The sequence below is a fragment of the Musca autumnalis genome, unplaced genomic scaffold (genome assembly GCF_047663935.1).
Source record: "Musca autumnalis isolate F117 unplaced genomic scaffold, ASM4766393v1 scaffold_1, whole genome shotgun sequence".
NCBI classification, from domain to species: Eukaryota; Metazoa; Arthropoda; class Insecta; order Diptera; family Muscidae; genus Musca; species Musca autumnalis.
In genome coordinates, this window is record NW_027411644.1 from 287,471,012 (window position 1) to 287,492,331 (window position 21,320).

Genomic DNA, 21,320 nt, shown 5'->3' on the forward strand with positions numbered 1-21,320 from the left:
GGGACCCACAGCTTATCTGCAAAAACAGGTAATGGGAAAATGTGGTTCTCTACCCAAAACCCATTATATATTGCCGGTAGGGCCATTATCTAGCAGACACGTTATTGCAATTTGCATCAGGAGAAAAGGTCAGTAGTTTTTTTCCATATGTAGGCTACTTTGCCGGTTACAAAATATAATATTAATAATAATAATAATAATATTACAAAAGTAATGGACCATTTCACCCGATAAATAATATCAGATCATCTTCTTCTACTTAAATTGTTACCTCGTGCAAAATTTCGTGATTATTGAGCTATAATTGCGACCTCTAGCGTGTTTATGATAGACTACAAACAAATAACTGGGTATATTAGGCTGTAACTCTGTTATCTTATCATGTGCACCAACACAATTGACATCAATAGAAAGGTCAAGAGTTCCTCTTGCAAGTATTGCTTACTTTTCCGGAATGTCTCTTCCAGGAATGCAGATATAAGCTGTATATTAAATATTTTCACAATTTTCACACAAAAGTTGTGGTCCATTTTACCCTCTAAATATTACCTGATCACCATCTCAAATTGCAAGCTTCTTCTCTGTCATATACTCTTTCATTATTTAAAATTTCGCGTTGATCGGATTATTATTAAGACCTACAGAGCAGCTACAAAATTGTATAAATATTAAGTTTTTGGTCCATTTCACCCTCTAAATGTTTCACGATCATCACCAATAAAAATAGGGATCTACGAGTATTCTGGTCTGAACCTGACCTCCATACAAAATTTCGTGACGATTGGTCCGTAATTGAGGCCTGGAGTTTGATTACAATTTATAATGGACAGACGGACGGACACACATCTTAAAATCGCTTTATCTCGTCGAGATATTAAGATTGGTATAATTCATTGGGGGTCTCCGACGAATATTTAGCGGTGTTACATGAATTTTTACCAAAACAAACTTATAAAACCCTTTCCACATAGTGGGGTAGGGTATAAAAATCTTGAAGTAAATTCAAATTATCCTGCCCCGGAGTCCCTATATACATACCTCTAAAAAATAAATTAAAAAATATCTACAGAATATAAACAATGTAAAGAAAAGTGTGAAACCGAATTTATAGAGATTAGGTATATAAATTGCATATAATAGCAACATTAAAAGAGAAAAAAAAAAACTTATCATTAAAATATTATTTCAAACATATTTTTGGTTCGATTAGAAAAATGAGCAAAAATATTTGGGAGTTTTCCAACTATTTCGCTAAAATTCAATACAATAATTATTGTGTACTGCTAAAAATATATGAAGAAGTGTGGTTTACAATAGCGAAAGCTTAACTTCTTACTGTGATAACCTATAAGGATTGGAAATTAAGAGTAATGTTCAACTTACAATCATTCAAAGAATATGAAAATGTTGTTTCACTCAGCGGCCAAAGTTTGCCGTCAGTTGCATCACACAATGCAAAAAACCTTAAAGTGGGTAAAAGTCGCGCAATGTGCATACGATTTTGATGCGCATCCGATTTCAGTAGCACCCATAAAAAATACGTCAATATACACCTATTTCAAATAGATTCATCAAGAACCGCGGATATGCCTCCACATTCTATTTTTCATAAAATACCAATACTACTCGCGTATCTCTGTAATTTATGACATGCTTTTTCGCAAATATTATAATCGCTCATAAAATATTCCATATATGTAAAAATTTTCAAAGAAAATTCAGGCTTAGTACGCGGATTTGTCAAAAGATATTTTTGCAGATTTTCCTATCAAGATGTCAGCATCAATTTTAGGTGGATGCAGTGGATATATCGAAAAATCATAAACTAGTATGTTGCCCATGGAGTATTGTTTGAGTCTTTTTTATTACAATGTTTTATTTAACTTGCTTTTGTGTGCGTTTAGTTCAAATTTGGTAACTCATTTTTAACACAGTTGCAGTTGACCAATCGAACTGAAACTTTGCACACTTTTCAGATTTAAATGACAATACATGAATATGGAATCAAAACCAATATTGGTCTATTCATATAGTGTTTTAACGATGTTTTATTTAAATTTCATTTCAAATCTGGTAACTCAATTTTGACACAGTTGCAGTTGACCAATCGGACTATTATTAACTTGTATTTCAAATATGTTAACTCATTTTCCGCACAGTTGCAGTTGACCAATCGAACTGAAACTTTGCACACTTTTAAGATTTAGATTTATGACAATACATGAATATGAAACCAAATCCAACATGGGTCCATTTTTCCTATAGCCCCCATATAGCGGTACAACCCGATTTAGTTCAAATCTAATCTAACTCATTTCTAACGCAGTTGCAGTTGACCAGTCTAACTGAAACTTTGCACATTTTTCAAAATTGGATAGCAATACATGAATATGGGCCCATTTCTTTCCTACAGCCCCCATATAGCGGTAACACCCGATTTCAGGTATTTTGAGAATTTTATCTTCATTTTTGCCCGAATTAGCTGTCATTTGTCATTTGGGATTTCCAATGATACAAACATTTCCCCATCAAAAATTGTGAACATATGTCCAGGTTTTGGTATAGCCTCCTTATAGCGGTACCACCTTCTTCATTTTTAGGCCGAATAGGCTGTAACTTGGAAATGGGACCCCCCATTAGTACAGAAACTTCCTCACTAAAATGATGGACATAGGTACAGGTTGTGGTATAGCCCTCATATAGCGCTACGCCCCGATTTCAAGCGTCTTAATGATGTTATCTTCATTTTTAGCCAGAATTGGCTGTAACTTGGCATTTGGAGTTCCCAATGGTACATAAACTTCCCCATTAAAAATTATGAACATAAGTCCAGGTTTTGGCATAGCCTTTATATAACGGTACTACTCGATTTCAGGCATTTTAAAGTTTTTATCTAAATTTTCGGCTTAAATTGACTATAATTTTGTTCTCAGTGGTCAAAAAATGTATTTACTAAAAAGTTAAAACTAAAAAATAATTTAAACAAGTAAAAAAGTATCAGTCGGCTTTGCCGACTGAGATATACCCTCAGCCTGTGTATATTGAAACAATTTTTTTCACAAAAAACGCATGTATTTAGGGAGTTTTAAAATTTTTGGGCGTTTGAACTGACGGAAATGTTGATTAGGATTAAAGATCAAAAGTTTTGCGGAGGAGATACTAAACAGAATGGATCTCCAGCCACTACATATCGTACCATAGGGGTTTTTTACAACTTCAGGGATGTTTGCTCAAGAAGTATGGACTTGTCCCTGAAACAACTTTTACCATCGCAATTGAGGCAGCGAATGCAAGTTGCTTCAACAAAAATCAAAGTGATTCGAAAGCAGGTCTTAAAGTGAACATGTATCCGAAATTTTGTGTGGGAGGTACCGGATGGAGTGGACAAATAAAGTCCATATTTGAACCTGATCTATATCTGGTAGATATATTAGGATGTGTAAAGTATGGTCCAATTCGGCCACTCTCTTCAAGAATTATCGTACGCACAATTTTTCCGAACATTTTTGAACTTTTGTGGGGGAGGTACCTGAAGGAGTGGACCGATATGGCTTATCTTCGAACTTAAACTATGTTTGGACAAAATATTACTAAGGCCAAACTTTGGACCGAATCGGCAGACCTGTTCGAGAGTAATTTTGCCCTCCAACCTCCTCACACGGTGTCATAGGGGTTTTTTTTTTTTTTGCAACTTTCAGGCAATTTTCTCAGGAAGTATGGACTTGCCCCTGATGAAACTTTCCCCGTCGTATGGAGGGCAGTGAATACAAGTTGCTAAAGCAAAAATCAAAGCGATTCGAGAGATGGTCCTAAACGGAACTATTCCAAATTTTTGTGTGGGAGGAACCCGACGGAGTGGACCGATTGAGTCCATATTAAAACCTGATCTAAGTCTGGTACACGCTCCACGATGGGCAAAGTATGGACCAATTCGGTTACTCCCTTCAAGAGTTATCGTGCACACAAATTTTCCGAACATTTTCGAACTTTTGTGGGGAAGTTACCGGAAGGAGTGGACCGATATAGCTCATCTTCGAACTTAAACTAAGTTTGGGCAAAATATTACGAAAGCCAAAATTTGAACCGAATCGGTTCATCCGTTCGAGAGTTATCGTGCGCTCCAGCCAGCCAGACAGACAGACAGACGGACGGACATTGCTCAATCGACTCCAAATTGTCTGAAACACATTTCGTCCAAACATACTTGGGGTCTAAAACCATTATTTCGATGAGGCACATTTTGCCCGTATGAAAGTGTATATACCCTCGTTAGCATAAATGCTGAGGGTATAAAAAATTAAGTTTCAGTGTTTTATTTAGAAATGCACTTAAAACTAGAAAATAATTTGCATCTTAGCCTCACTAAATATATTCTTTCTCATGATGGAATCTCTGAAATAAAACGCTTGCATTTAAATTATAAATGGTGGCAAAATTAAACGGCAAGCGTTTTAATTGAGAGATTCCATCATGAGAAAGAATATATTTATTGAGGCTAAGCGACAAATCATTTAAGTTTTAAGTGCATTTCTAAATAAAACACTGAAACGTAATTTTTTAAATTATTTTTTATTTAGGCATAGATCTATAAATTGTAAGGTTAAGCCAGATATCGGAAGGGAACATAAAAAAATGTTTGGCTTCAACCCATTTTTCTACATTGATGCCAATACAGCTTCCACGTAAATTAATTTTAATGGTCGAGATTATGAGATCCCTCCTAAAACACTTCATTTTATAGAATTTCAGTCATACTATATAGAATATATCAACTGTTCGCGAATTCTGAAAGGGTGAGACTCGGATTTATCAATTGTAAAACCTCTCTAGTTTTTACCATATATCGTTTACGATATTTGTATGATTCTTATGATTAAAAAAATGGGTGTGAAACAAATGTTATGTCAGTTTAGTTATCTCATGTGGCTCTAAAATTTATGTTCAATTATATATCTGCTTACAGTGACTTAAAAAAATTGGCCATTATTCTGATATATTCAAACTTTAAAATCATTTTATGCGTGAGGTTTTTTCACCGAATCACCTTATAATTAAGTTGTTATGTAATCTTATGTTTTATCATGCTATGATACAGGCATATGAGGTTGTAAAAAAGTCGTAGACTTAATTTACATACAAAGATAAATATATATTTACAGATTTTATTTTAATTACTGATACAGCATTTTTACTAAAAGTCATTAACCAATGTAAAAGCCATATACATATTTGCTTGTAGTTCTTTTATTGTTATTTAATTTAATTTCACTGTCATTCGTTCATTAGCTTTTGCAATGTTTCAAATATAATTAATGTACTGCACACTTCTTTACTTTTATTGCAAGAATAATATTGTAAATATTGTTTATAAAGGAATGAAATTAATAAAGAATGAAAATAATAAAGACAGTCCTTCGTCTTTTAGTGGTGACTAAATCAGTTGTGGTTTTAATTATTATACGACGGTTTCCTTCAAGTTCATGTACTTGTAAGGAACAATTAAAGTGCATTCTAAGTGTCAAATAAAGTTTTTATGTTAGAATGGACTCACACTAGATCCTATTTAGATTAACAAGATCCAACGAAGATATGCAATTTGGTGAATTCGTCTAAATAACAGACGTTATAAATTGGCTTTCGACAACGCCGGATTATTATACCAAAACAGTGGAATTTGTACTGCAACTCTGGAAATTTATTGTTGACCTGTCAGTTAGGGCGCATCCATAATAGACTTGTAGTCCTACTGTCTTGTTCAAGTGATGGTAAAAGGACCTGATTTTGCATTTCCTCGATGCCTTGACTTGCGTTTTTTCATGGAGTATGAAACAATATTAATTTTATATTAAAATTTACCTTAATTCCAATGTGTGTCGGGTTCATCATTCATCAAGTGTAGGTTGACTGAATGAAAAGAGTGATCACATAAATATTTTATATAAAATTATTTATAATTATCACAACGGGTTTCTTTATTTATTTTTTTTCTTTTTTTTTTTTTTGAGTAAGCAATTTCCTATTTAAAATGTACACAAAAAAATAAGGTCATGTCTAAATTGATTGAAAAAAATAATGCACATAAATAAAATAATGGATAAAATTATTAAAATTTTGTTGTTGTTTTTCTCTTTCGAGACGAGCTAATTGATCAGAAGTTTTTTTGTAAATGAAAAATAATGTCAGAGAAATAGTCATTACAAACTACTACACTACATGCTACGCACTTGGTGAAGGTGCTCATCAGATGTATTTTAAATAAATAAAATTTTTGAAATTTTGGGGCGGGTATACCTTTCCTATACATACAATCATAGACCTATATAACTCATGTCCAAAGTTGACATATGTTTATATGTATAATAAAGTCTACGTTCAACTATAGTAACTTTTTGTTATATCCTCATAAGGAAATATAAATAATACGAGCACATTCTTTTTGGGGACATTTTAAACAATTTATATAATTTTTTTAAGGCAGCGAATATTAACTAATTGTAGAACTCAATTCACTTTATAGTTACCCCATAAAAAGCAAAACATTTACTCGGTATATGACCCGGGAACTTCAATTACGTTTTTATTACCTTTATTAACCTTAACTACTGTTTTCCGTAATATTGTGGAACAACATTTTCGACATCTAAATTATATGCCAAAGACATAATTTTCCCTTTAATTTCTTAGGTATTGTTCAGCAGCACACATAGGAGTTTGTTGTGGTGTGGGAGGAAAAACACTCATCATAATCACTTTAATGCAAGAAGAAGCCCCCCCCCCCTTTCGAAAAAACAACAACAGAAACACATATGACACCATTACAATTAGTCAGACGCTCATAAAGTTCAAATGCTAGGTTGAAGCTGGCAAGTAAGCATGAAACATTAACATTGGGCAAAAAATACATAGCATCAACAAGAGTGAGAATATGAAATGAAAATGTAAACTTAACAATCACCAAACAATAACACAAATTAAGCAACATATGGTGCCAATGATGACGACGTCTACGTTAACCTTTTCCCGCCCTCCAATATTTCGTCTGCGGCTGCCAAGGAAAAAAGACGGAACAATTCTGTCAAGGAGCATTTACAAGTATGAATGAAGCGAATCATATGAATGTACGTACATACATACATATGTATGTATGAACTTATGTGAAAGAGTAAATAAAAAATTGTCATTACAAAACATTTGCCTGTAATCTTGTAGGTCGTAGGTTGGTTTTTTTTCGCTCATAGGCATATTCGAAAGTATGTTTCGTTTCATGTGAGATGGTTTTATATTTTTTATTTTTAATTTCGCTATTACATTAATATACAGTGAATGAAAGGGTGTTACATAGGTGACAAAAATAATTCTAAAAATCCACAGTTATGGCAAATGGTCTACTTTTTTTAAGCTCAAGTGAACAAATTACCCAAGTGTTTGTGCCGCATCAAACATTCGTCCTTTGAAACGATTTAAACTGACACCATTAACCATTTTAAACCAGAAAAAATTCGGATCCGTTAGTCATTATGTAACCCATTACAAAGTACTGTAAACAAAAATAACTTCTTATATTACTCCTTACTAACCCAGCAAAATTTTAAGGAAGGGGTTCCATGCGATGACGTGATTTCATGGCATCTTTTGCATTGGTTCCAACGAAGTCGTGAAGGAACCGATCTTTTCATTAGCATTTGAACCCATGCAAAGGAAGTCGTGAAAGATCCGATCTTTTCATCAACATTTGAACCCATTTCATCGATCCAATAGAGATGAATTTTGTGTTTTTATTTATACACATTTTTCTAATTCTAAATATATAAGATTAATTATTTACAATAGGCTTGATATTGTTGGAGACTCGAAATCACAACCAGTGTTCTTAAAACTCTCGTCGTAATGATAATGTCATTGCAATTAGTTGGTGAAAATGACATGCCAAAGCATTGGCATTGTGGTCCACGCTCATATAAAATTCATCGATAAAGATGCGAAAAAGATGACATGCCAGATCACTTGCACTCATGATTGAATGGCATCTTTAGCATAGAACATTTTGCTGGGAAGTTATGAGTACGGTGGCAAAGAGCGTATGTGTCCGACTACAAATCACCAGTGCTGCAGTTGCTCGTTATATACCTGTAGTCGAATACCCAAAGAGAGACCAAATTTCCCAACGGAGACTGCGAGACAAATGAGCTTGATGAGTTTCGTCGAACCAAACATAGTAACCCCAGAGTCAGAAAGTTACTGGAAGTTAACAGGTTGGTGAACACAAGAAAATTTCAACCGGTCGCTGGCCACCCACATTGTGCTCGAAGTCTGGAAATTAGGCAGGGTGGTCTTGCTATTGATGCCAGGTAAGTATTTCAGCGAAAGTGTATCGTACTGACCGATTTTCTGTATTTCACCCGTACCTGAAGGCATTGATAACGTAATGATGCGAATGAAAATACGATATTCGCGTCGGTATCCTTCCCCAATATAATTTGCGATAGCATAACTCCTAAACAGGGCTTCGGAGTCGAGCCATTTTTGGCCAGACTCCGACTCCAATCCAATTTTTTTCTCGACTCCGACTCCAACTCCGGAGTCGACTCCGAAAATAGATAAAATATAATTCACAACTTAAATTACAGTCATTTCAGTTTGAACTTTCAAGATACATTATATTGGGAGGATACCAAAACATAGTTGTTCGTTTTTTTTCGTTGACAATACGGAATACAAGGTAACAAGCACTTCAGTATACTTCACACTTCAGAACATGTAGCAAAACCCTTCAAAGCAACTGCAATCGGACGGTATCGTTACAAGGTTTCTCTACCTAAACACCAACATATGAGTATATTTACAATTTTCCGAATTTGACTTATGTACCCAATGAGACTCGAAATATCAAATTACCATAATTACTGTCCGGTAACACTCTTTGTAATTTTTTGAGCTATGGAAAATTAACGATACTTTAACACCGCATCGTGATAGAAGACCAAAATAGTATATTTCCCCTTAACATACACTTTCGTGGTTACTTCGAGGTTACTTGAAGTTCACATTTTTAGGGTTTTTTTAAGTTTTCACGATTTTGCTTCAAAACGGTAAGTCCTATCGAAATGGGGCTAAAGAAAATATTGTTTCTGCAAAAAAATTACTAGAGGATTGACTTTTACAATTTCGTAGGTTTTACCATTTTTGCGATATAGAAGTTTAGGTCACATTTTTAGGTTTTTATTGTTAGGTTTTCACCTTTTTGCTTGGGAACGGCAAGTCTTATCGAAATGGTTCCACCATTTTTGAGATATATAAGTTTAAGTTTTGGGTGCCACCGTGGTGCAATGGTATGCACACCCGCCCTGCACACATAAGGTCGTGGATTCGATTTCCCGGCCAGGCAACATCAAAACACTTTCAACGGTGGCAAAATACCCCTCAGTAATGTTGGCGACATTTCCTGAGTATTTCAGCCATGTAAAACTTCTCTACAAAAGTGGTGTCTTAGACACGCCGTTCGGACTCGGCAATAAACATTAGGTCCCATATCATTGAGCTAATATGAATCGGGGTGCACTCATTGATATGAGAGAAGTCTCCCTTGTCCCTTATGGGATGTTTGTGGAACAATTATATATAAGTTTAAGTTGGTAAATTGTAGTCATGGTATAGTTTTATTTTGCTTGAAAACCGCAAGTCCTATGGAAAAGGTTTAAAGAAAAATGCAGTGAAAATTTTCTCTGCACTGACTGGCAGAGAAAATTTTCACTGCTACAACATTTTCTTTACACCCATTTCCATAGGACTTGCGGTTTTCAAGCAAAATCGTGAAGATATAAAAAACCCTATAAGTGTGAAGTTTGACCGCCATATATTTAAAAAGCCCTCCGGCTATTGCAGTTTCCATTTAAATTTGGTTAAGGGGCACCGTGGTAAGTCTGTCGTATGATTTCCCTTAAAGTACTACAAGGTCTTTCATAGAAGTCCAACAGGTTATTTTACAGCAGACATAAAAACAAGAGAAGACCAGTGAGTCTTCCTTAAAATGACCTGTAAATCTTCTAAAAGATCTTCCCCAAGTATATTTGGAGCATGCAAACATTATTCCAATCAATTGACCCAAAAATGCTTCCGATATGCATTTTGTAGTCAAAATAGAGATTAAGAGTTTTTTTAAACTATGATCACTTAAATAAATTAAATTGATTTGACAAATGTTGATAAATGTAGAACAGATTGTTGCCCGGAGTCGGAGTCGAGCTTTTTTTCACGACTCCGGCTCCGACTCCGACTCCAGCAAAATTTGCTAGACTCCGACTCCAGACTCCGACTCCAACTCCGACTCCGAAGCCCTGCTCCTAAATGATTTCCTCTTCCGCGTAATATTTGCCTCTAAATTTACGGCCACTCTGTTCACCATAAGGACAGCGGAGATAAGCACGGAACTGAATGCCCTAGTCGATGGTAGGAACAAGGTCATCAAGTCCATGGCAGGCACCACCTGGGGTGCAGGTAAAGAAACCTTGTTGATCACATATAAATATCTGTGGTTACCTATGCTGCGTCAATGTTGGTCTTGTGTGTTTGTACCCTCAGCATTTATGCTAACGAGGCATGATCAAAATGTGCCTCATCGAAATAATGGTTTTAGACCCCAAGAATGTTTGGACGAAATATGTATCAGAATATTTGGAGTTGATTTAGTCATGTCCGTCTGTCTGTCTGGCTAGCTGGAGAGCACGATAACTCTCGAACGGATCATTCATAATATTTTGTCCAAACTTAGTTTAATTTCGAAGACAGGTTATATCGGTCCACTCCTTCAGGTACCTTGAAGGGAGTGACCGATTTGGTCCGTAATTTACACATCCACATATATCTACAAGATATAGATCAGGTTCGTATATGGACTATATTTGTCCACCCCTTCGGGTGCCTACCACACAAAATTACAGATAAATTTACTTTAAGACCTGCTCTCGAATCACTTTGAGACTAGAGATGGGCGCGTGCCTAAAAAATTAGGCACGAACATGCACGAACACGGACCAAAATTTGTATGCACATTCACGCACAAACACGGCGTTTTTCGAGACGGCACGAACACGCACACTCACGCACCAAATTACAAAAAAAAGAGAAATCGATAAAGGTGTACATTTATTTGTTCAAAAAATATTCATATTTACTTCTAATTTTTCTTTTCTTATTTAATTTCTATTCTTATTTAAAAACATTATTTTGTCCAAGTTAGAACTCGAAAGTCTAGTACGTATTTCGTTGAGAATGTTTTCAGATGTGGAAAAAATCTCTCGCTCGTTGCTGAGCTGACGGGTATGGCCAAAAATTTCCTGGCTAATTGTTCTAAATATTTTAGATATATATTTTTTATTTTTAGACATATATCAATTTCTGTATCAATTGGAGATTTTTCATTGTTAGTTTTTTGCATTTTGATCCAAAAACTCTGAAAATTCGTGTATACATGGCATTGTATTTTCCTGCTCATCATTAGAAAACTCTATGTTCTCACTTTATATATTAAGTAACATTGCTTTTACATTAGCAAATAAAATTCATTCATCTCCTTAAATGGCGGAAATAAAAGATGTGTCATTGTTGGTACAAAGCGTTTAAGCAATGATTGTTTAGTTTTAGCTTTCAAATTGAGAGTCAATGGTATCAATTGATCAGACTTTTAAACGTTTTTCAGACCAAAGGGCAAAAATATGCATAGTAGGGTACTTTTCCGAGCTTAATTTTTCGGAACACTCTTTGAATATTTTGTGAAAACCCAATAGAGGTTCTAGCAATGAAAACTTTAAGTCAGATATACGATCCAACTCATTTTTTTGTAAAAAAATACTCTTAATGTCATTCTGGACTTGGTATATGCTCTCAAGCATAATATACATATATTGAATTCCAACGTGTTCTTTTATCTTGTTTTAACATTTTCGACAATTTGTTGTTTAGCTCCGAGAGTTTAAAATATCTTACAACGTTTTTTGGGCAGTCAATCAGTTTTCCTAATTCGGGAAGATGATGTTTTTCAATGCCTTTAACACCCGTTAAAGGTAGTGAGCTAACATTTGCCGCGCGTTCACCCACAAGAACGTTAAAAACTTGGGTTTGGGCGTCGAGTTAGTAACCCTCCCCAAGAAAAAACATCATACTATGAAAAAACGAAAGAAAAACAAACCCCTCTAAAGTTGACGAAGCCCGCAAACGTTTTAAGGACCATGATCTGCGAATCTGCACCTGGAATGTTCGCACTCTTTATAGAGAAGGTGCAGTCTTCGCATTGGCAGACGTACTTGAAAAGTACAAGGCCGATATTACTGCCATACAGGAAATACGATGGATTGGGAAAGGCGTCACAACAACACCTAAAGGTGACGCACTGTATTATAGCTGCCATGACGTAAAGCATGAGTTTGGTTGCGGATTCGTAGTTAGTCGGAGACTAAAACATCTGGTATCCAGCTTCACCCCAGTGAATAAAAGACTTGCTGCAATTCGAATAAAAGCTAAATTCTTCAACATCAGCTTTATTTGCGCTCATGCTCCCACTGAAGAAAAGGACGAACAGACCAAAGATATATTTTACGAGCGCTTAGAAGAAACATATGACCGTTGCCCATGACATTAAAATCATTCTAGGCGATTTTAATGCCAAAATTGGAAAGGAGAATATCTTTGGCCCAACAGTCGGGAAATTCAGTCTCCACAATGAAACATCTGACAGCTGCAAAAAACATGGTAGTTAGCAGTACCAGATTTAATCATCTCGATAATCATAAGGGCACCTGGCTGTCTCCAGATCAAAGATCAAGTAATCAAATTGATCATGTTGTAATAGATGAAAGACATTCATCCAGCGTGTTGGATGTACGATCGTTCCGAGGCGCAAACATTGATTCGGATCACTACCTTGTTGCAGCAAAGGTACGTACCCGTCTAAACGTTACAAATAAAGCACGAACAGACACAACGCGGAAGTTGGACATCGATAGGCTGCAAACACAACTGATAGCCACAGCATATTCCACTCAACTAGCCCAATTGCTTAACGCGAGCACTCCTTGTCCCGATAACATAACAACACAATGCCAAAATATTGCCCACTCCATGCAAACAGCCGCAAAATCCATACTTGGATTCCAGAGACCTCCACGAAGGAATTCATGGTATGACCAGGAGTGTCGTGCTGCTACCGAAGAGAAAAATGCGGCATATAGAGCTACTTTACAATCAGTAGCAACGCGTAGCGAACGAGAGAGATATCGGGAGAAAAGGAGAGAAGAGAAACGTCTTTTCCGCAAGAAAAAGAGAGAAATGGAAAAACTGGAGTGTGAAAAAATCGATATGTACAGGAGCCAGAATGAAGTCCGAAAATGTTACCAAAGAGTGAAACATCAAACAGATGGCTTTGGTCCAGGCACATCCTCCTGTAGATACCAGCAAGGTAATCTGGTAACAGCTACAGATAGCGTGCTCAGGATATGGAAGGAAAATTTCTCCAATCTGCTGGTATCCAATAGTAGCGAAGACGATGATGCCACAGATCCAATCCCAGAAGATGGTATAGAATGTATACCGCCCGGCCAAGATGAGGTAAAAACAGCAATCAACCGGCTGAAGAATAATAAAGCAGCTGGAGCCGATGGCTTACCAGCCGAGCTGTTTAAAACCGGAGGCGATGCGCTGATAAGGTGTATGCATCAGCTAGTTAGCACCATCTGGCAGGAAGAACGCGTACCCGACGATTGGAACCTGAGCATCCTATGTCCCGTCCACAAGAAAGGAGATACGACTGTATGCTCCAACTATAGGGGCATAAGTCTTCTCCCTATTGAATATAAGATAGTGTCAGGAATATTGTGCAAACGACTAAAGCCAATGGTCAACGAAATAATTGGACCATACCAATGTGGCTTTAGACCTGGCAAGTCCACCATTGACCAGATATTTACCCTGCGGCAAATCCTAGAGAAGACCCAAGAGATGCAGATCGACACATATCACCTTTTTGTCGATTATAAAGCAGCATTAGACTGTCCACTCCGATAAAAGGTATTCCATGCAATGTCTGAATTTGGTATCCCCGCAAAGCTCATCCGGCTTTGTGAGATGACTTTAACTGATACTAGGTCCTTAGTTAAAATTGGAAAGAACCTCTCCGAAGAATTTTGTACCAAAAGAGGTTTCAGAGAAGGAGACAGCCTTTCGTGTGCCCTATTCAACATTTGGCTGGAAAAGGTAATAAGAGATGCAAATGTCAAAAGAAATGGCACAATTTACACCAATAGCCACATTTTACTTGCTTATGCTGATGACATAGACATCATGGGACGATCAGTAAAGGAAGTAACTGATACCTTTAGGAAGGTCGAAGGAGAATCTGCGAAAGTGGGTCTGGCGGTAAAAGGCGAAAAAACCACATTTCGTCAAACAAAAATAACACTATACAAAACGCTGATACTATCCGTTCTAATGTATGGCTCCGAAGCATGGGTACTTGCGCGAGCAGATAAGGCAGTGCTTGGTGTGTTTGAGAGGAAAATTCTTCGAAAGATCTACGGACCAATCAGCGTTGACGGTGAATGTCGACGTCGCATGAACCACGAGCTGTATCTGCTATACAAAGACATCAATATTGTTAAAAGTATCAAGATGTAGCGATTGCGTTGGCTAGGCCATATCATACGAATGAGCGATGATGAACCCGCTAAAAAGGCATATGCATACATGCCACATGGCGGTGCACGCAGAATCGGCAGGCCTAAGCTTCGATGGAGCATACAAGTGGATGAAGAAATGAAAAGGCGCGGTATTCCAGAAAGCGACAAGAAAAACAGAGAGAATTGGAGATAACAAATGTTCTGTAATGGGCCAGCTAAGTAAGTAGTAATTTTTGGAACAGGTCGGTTGATCCGTTTAGGAGTTATCGTGCGCTCCAGCCAGGCATACAGACGAATATGGATAAACCGACTCCAAATTGCCAGCAACGGATTTCGTTCAAACATACATGGGGTCTAATACCATTATTTCGATGAGCCACCTTTTGGTCGTATCAAAGTGTATATACTCTCGTTAGCTTAGAGGCTGAGAAAAATCGGTTACTCATTTCGTTTACTCATTGCGTGAGCACCAGACCTATGTACAGACATGGTAAATATACCAAAAGCTGAAAAACTCTGTAACCAGAACTAGTTGCGTCCATAGTTATGGAATCGAAGTAACTAGCCATATCCTAACTAAATTCGTTATGATCATTCATGATACACACATGTATGTCAGATCCTAGGGTTAATTCAGTCAATTTTATGAGAGCAGGAGTAGCTGCCATCATTAGAGTATTTAGGACCATGCCAAAACCATGGATGTTAGGACTCGTATGTCAGATATATATTCACTGGACAATAGCCGTGGACTATCCCAGCATTTTTACATACAATACCTATGACTTATCCTGATGACGTTATTTTAGTTTATAGTACTAAAATACGCAAATTTTCAAAGTCCGATCTGGGTTATCAATATTTTCCCTATATATATTCACCATAGATATTTCAGAAACAGTTTGGATCGAGCACACATAATCTTCTGAAAGAATTTATTCTATAAAATATATTTTGTGACCCCAGATAACGAAAATGTGAATAAAAACGGTAGAGTATGGTCCTAAATCATATATAAAAATCGAAAGCTTCTGGAGATGTTAAATGTATAGCTACAAATTTCTTTTGTTCAGAGACTCATAATAAAATTTGATTTGGAACATTTCTTCTTTTGACACAACCCCAAAAAGTGAGGTTTTTTTAGGAGATTTTGACTCAGTATGGAATACATTTTAATTAAGAGTCTAAAAGTTTACAAATAATTTTTACCTATAATATCTAATTTTGTAACGTCATATCTAGTTTGTTCTAGAACTTACAATGAAATTTTGTGTAGAATATTTCTTTTAACACCTTTCATGTTACTTTCATGCATCAACTCGAAAAAAGCACAAAACAAATTTATTCAAAAAATATTTGGGTGTTTTGTTGGCAAAATTAATATATATATTTGATATATATTGCAAATACATATTTCATTTATTCAGCGACTTATATTGAAATTTGATGGAGAACATTTTTGTCTGTGACATCTTCTATCTAGAGTGAAGTTTTGTGGGACAAAACTTAATAAACTCAGATTAAGTATAACATTAACCCTAAAACGTGATTTTACTTTTGGCAGATTCCTGGCGTTTAGGTACGATTTAGAGTTTTGGTGTATTTGGGGACCTATAGTAAAATTTTATGACAAATAATTTTGTAGAATATTTAAAAGTTTTTGGAAAAAGGGACAAAAAAGACCTCTTTTGTGACTCGCATGAGGGTTAATTTGCTTCATAAAAAGATACCCCGCATTGTTGTCAGCAATATTGCCAAAGACACATTATACCTCAAATGCAAGGATTCCAAGGAATCTGATGTCGAATATTTCAAAACCTGTAGAAATGGTCGAAACTTGCCATGCCTATTTAGGTTGCTTCCCGACGTAAACCTTCAAAACGCCGATACACGTGTCTTCTTTTATCGACCCTATGTATTTCATTATCTGTGCGGGGTATCTTGTAATTTTAAAAAAAGTTCGATTTGGTTGTACAGTGTAATAAAGGGGGCCCAATAGCTTAAAAAGTTCTTCAGAAGTTTTTACGAAAAAACTCACCTGTACGAAAAACCTGTCACACCAAAGAATTATGCTTTCATCCACGGCTCAAAATGAGAAAATTGTATTTTTGCTTCATTTTCACTACCACTTCCTTCGCATTTTCGTCGTATGTGTGAAATTATTACAATCCTTTAGTGCGCCATCATTATTTTGTTTTTTTCGTTGTTTATTTTGGCCAAAGTGTTTGGCCACTCTTCCTGAAAGTGAGTTTGGGAGAGAGTGTGTGTGTTTTGTTTTCTCCAACAGCAACATATTTATTTCATTTGGATTGGGTGAATGAATGTCAGTTGGTTGTTGTTCAGTTGCCACTGGCATTGCCATTGTCGTTACTGTTGCTGCTGTCAGTGATTTTAATGTTTTTTATTGGAGTTTTGTTACTTTCCCTTTGGTTTAATGCTTGGAAGAGTTGCTTTATTTTCCTATTTTGTATTTTTTTCATTCCCCCAGTTCCTCTTCCCTGATGATGTATATAATTTTTTTGTATATAAAAATTTTTAATCTCAGGTGACGCCGCCTGGGAGTCGTAAATCACGACAAAGTTACACAACACAAACACACACTCCCTCATAACCCATTCGCTGACAAAAATATGCGCCGGTTTTTCTTCATTTGTTTCAGTTTAACATGAAATTGAGTTGTTGTAATAAAACGAAAAGGGGTTAGTGTTTCCCTTCGAATAAAAAATTTGGCATTTGTGTCGGTTGTGTGTGTTTAAATGCTGCCTATAGGCAGCTAACATTTTTTTCCGAATTCGTTTCGAATTCGGACAGAATTTCTGAAAAAATATCCGATTCTGATGCCGAATTCGTACCGAATTCGGTACGAAAGTTGTATGGACGTGGTCACCGAATTCGGAAAGAATTTTCTAAGGAAAATCTTAAAAAATATTAGAGTTTCGCGACGAATTCCGTCCGTATTCGGAAGTAAATTCTTGGAAAATTCGGAGAAAAATTTAGATTTTCTGACAGAATTCGGTCCGAATTCGGAAGAAAATTCTGGAAAATTCGATGAAAAATTTAGATTTTCTTAAGAAAATCCGTCCGAATTCGGAAAGAAATTCTGGAAAAATTCGGAGAAAAGTTCAGATTTTCTGAAAAAATCGGAAACAATTCTGATGCTGACGCCACGTGTCGTACTGTACAGAACAAACCCCACTCAGAGACAATTTTCTTTCAATGTGCTATTTATGGAAGATTCTAATTTCAAACTTTCTAATGATTTTGCCTGTTGGTATCATTTTATGATTAACAGTAGAACAAGTATACTTCTACATATTTGTTGAAGCTATCAACACTAGCTTGAATAATTATATGTAGCATTTATATTAAAAAAATTTTAAAATTGTATATGCGAATTTTATGACCAGCCATTTTGTTCTTCGACATCAAACGAAAAAAAATTGACTTAGAAATTCCATTAGAAATCGGAACGAATTCGGAATGACGATTCGTAAGATTCTTTAGAAAATGTGCAGAGATTCTAAAAATAAACTTATAGAAAATCGGTCAAATTTCTAGGAAAATATTAGAGAAATCGGCCACAATTATAAAAAATATTCAGAAAATCTCAGAAAAAATCTGATATCAGAGCCCTCGGAAAAAATTGTTAGCTGGGAACCGACACAAATGATAATGAAAAGATATATCTTTTCCTCATTGCCATCTGTAATTGTGTGTGGGTTTGTGTTCGATTTCACTTCCGGTTAGATGAGATGATATCGATAGCGACAGGAAACACCAGGAAGAAAACTCTTTTCGTTTTGGGTGTTGATATGATTACACCTATAGGAAGCCATTATAAAATTCCGGATTATTGAGTTTACCATTTTTGTTTCGTTTGAAATACAATCTAAATGAAAGATATTGTGTGTGTGTGTGCCAGAGCGAGTGTGGGTGAAAGCGAACAAAAGTTTTCATTTCATTTTCCATTTTTTCCTTTCGTTAACTTTGAAAGATTTATTGCAAATGCTAACTTTAATTTGTATGGTAAAAAGTAACAAATTTCGATTTCTTGTTGGGTTTTTATTAACGGGGAGAGCATATTGTGGCGGGGGGATGTTGTTCGAATGTCTTTCACAAAATAATTGGGTCGAATATGAATTTGAATTATTGCTTTTTCCAGACGTATGGCATAATTTTAATAATAACAAGTAGGTAATGCTGAAGGCGGGACATGATTGTTAAATAAAAAATAAATAAAAAGTAGAAATTGTGTTCAGTAAATTTTAATCATTCGAAAAAGAAATTGAATTTAATAGACGAGCAAATAATCTTTTTGGAAATCCAATGAGGTCACATTTGTTAACAATTTAATTTAGTATTCCGCTTAAAAATGACACCGTGGTGCAATGGTATTCATAACGGTGGCAAAATACCCTTCAGTGTAATGTTGGCGACATCTCCTGAGTACTTCAGCCATGAAGAACTTCTCTCCAAGTGATGTTTAAATGCACACCCTTCACACTCGGGGATTAATAACAGGTCCCATATCATTGGGTTAATATGACTTAGGGTGCAGTCAATGATATGAGACAAGTCTCCATTGTCCCTTATGGGATGTATGTGGAACAATTAAATATTATATCCATTCCGACCTTAAGTTAGAGCCTATTTATGATATGGTCTATTTTCACTCAGCCTACAGGCTAACGAGGATATATACACTTGGGTTCGATCAAAAATGTGCTTAATCGAAATAATTGTTTTGATTCCATGAATGTTTGAAGGAAATCCGTTTCAAACAAGTTGGTGTTTATTATACACTGTCCGTACCTGTACTGCATGATGGGTGCGTGCTGTTTTGCACGACGTCATCAATCTTTGCCCTATGGGAATTTAGAAGGCTGCAGTATTCCGAACGACGTTGAGCCAAAACTACACTGGTTTGTCGTGGCAGCTGACGTTCTTCTGCTGCGATGGATATACCGCATTCACACGATAGTTGTTTTCTACATCTGCGAATTTTTCTGTATCCAAACCTGTTTGATAACACTGTGCAATAAAATGGAGGTGAAAGTCTGGGGCACGCAAAATCCCTCTTGGGGAAGAAAGGCCTTGGTGAGTATATTAAGAACCCCGAAGGACAGATCCGCCGTGAGTCGAACTTCAGCGTTCTGGCGTGATGAAGTTTTTGCTAGAGACCCTGTAAGCCATCAGGAATTAACATTATATCTTTGTTCACTGTTGCTTTAGCTTATTTTTGGGATGATATGTCTTCAGTCAAATCGAATAAGGATTATTTTCGTGGAGCACTTCGACCTTCTAACTCGCTTCCTCCAATGCCCTTTTCGTCCTTTATTTTAAGAGCCGCTATAAAAGTACCACAAGATGACGTTTTTGAGGTTCGAAACGTTCTGCAAAAATGTCGCTCAGAAAAATCGATTAGTTGCCAATGAGAGCCGTACCTAAAATTTTCTGAGCGATATTTTTTAGAAAGTCGAAGTGCTCTACGAAAATAATCCTCATTCGATTTGACTGAAGACATGTCATCTAATAAATATGCTAAAACAATAGTTAACAAAGATATAACGTTAATAACTGATGGCTTACAGAGTCTCTAGCAAAAACTTCATCACGCCATAACGAGGAAGTTCGACTCACGGCGGATCTGTCCTTCGGGATTCTTAATATACTCAACAAGGGCTTTCATCCCCAAAAGGAACTATGTCTGCCCCAATATTTGTGTTCACAGTGTAATCTTACCAATCTAGAGGTCTGCTTTTATATCGTTGTACCTCTCTCTCTAGATCATGAAAATCCCTCGTGGCATGCCTAGGTAGGGTGTCCTATCCACCATACAGAAGTAAAAATGTGACGTGACTGTTAGAAGATTGGGTCAATTAGTGGTTGGAATTCTGTTGCCATTGGTCAGGATATTCAACTGTGCTCATCACCGCAGGCCATGTGGTGAACAGACTTAGAGGTGGATATTTTCATATATCTCGCGAAGAAAAAGACGATAGAATCGATCAAACAAGAGGTCAACCTTTCATAAATGACATTAGGGAAGGTACCTGATGCCAAGAGCGTAAAATCATCGGTATACGTAACGATCTCAATGCCATCTGGAGGGAGTGGAATACAGGAAAGGTAGAGTTTAAACAGTTCCTTGGCGAACTCCATGTTTCACTTCACGAATTTTCAAATTCTTTCTGTTGTTGTATTGTTAGGCTAAAAACTTTTTAAGTAAAAGACTTGATGTTTTATTTGTTTCCAATATTTCGATTGGATTCTTCAATAATCTTCAGGGAATTAAAGGAAGTAATGTATGTTTAATGTCCAAAGTACTATCTTTAACACCAAATTTTTTGCCTGAATTCCACGTACGACTAGTGTCCACGCACATCGCGAATTATCAAAAAAAAAATCAAAATAAGACGGATGGTATTCTGCTCGATATCCTAAACAGCGCCACCAACACTGTCCTGTTCCACGGCTTGTTCTGGTGGAGTCGTCGACTTATATCTGTGGATATGAAGTGCAGCGCTGTTGTAGTTATGTGCAGCTTACGAAATCCTTTTTGATGATCGCAACTGGTTGCTGGTGAAGAGTAAATCCTCAAGAGTTTCTGCTATCGAAATCAGTTTGTACGTCTAACCTTTGCTGGCATCCTTG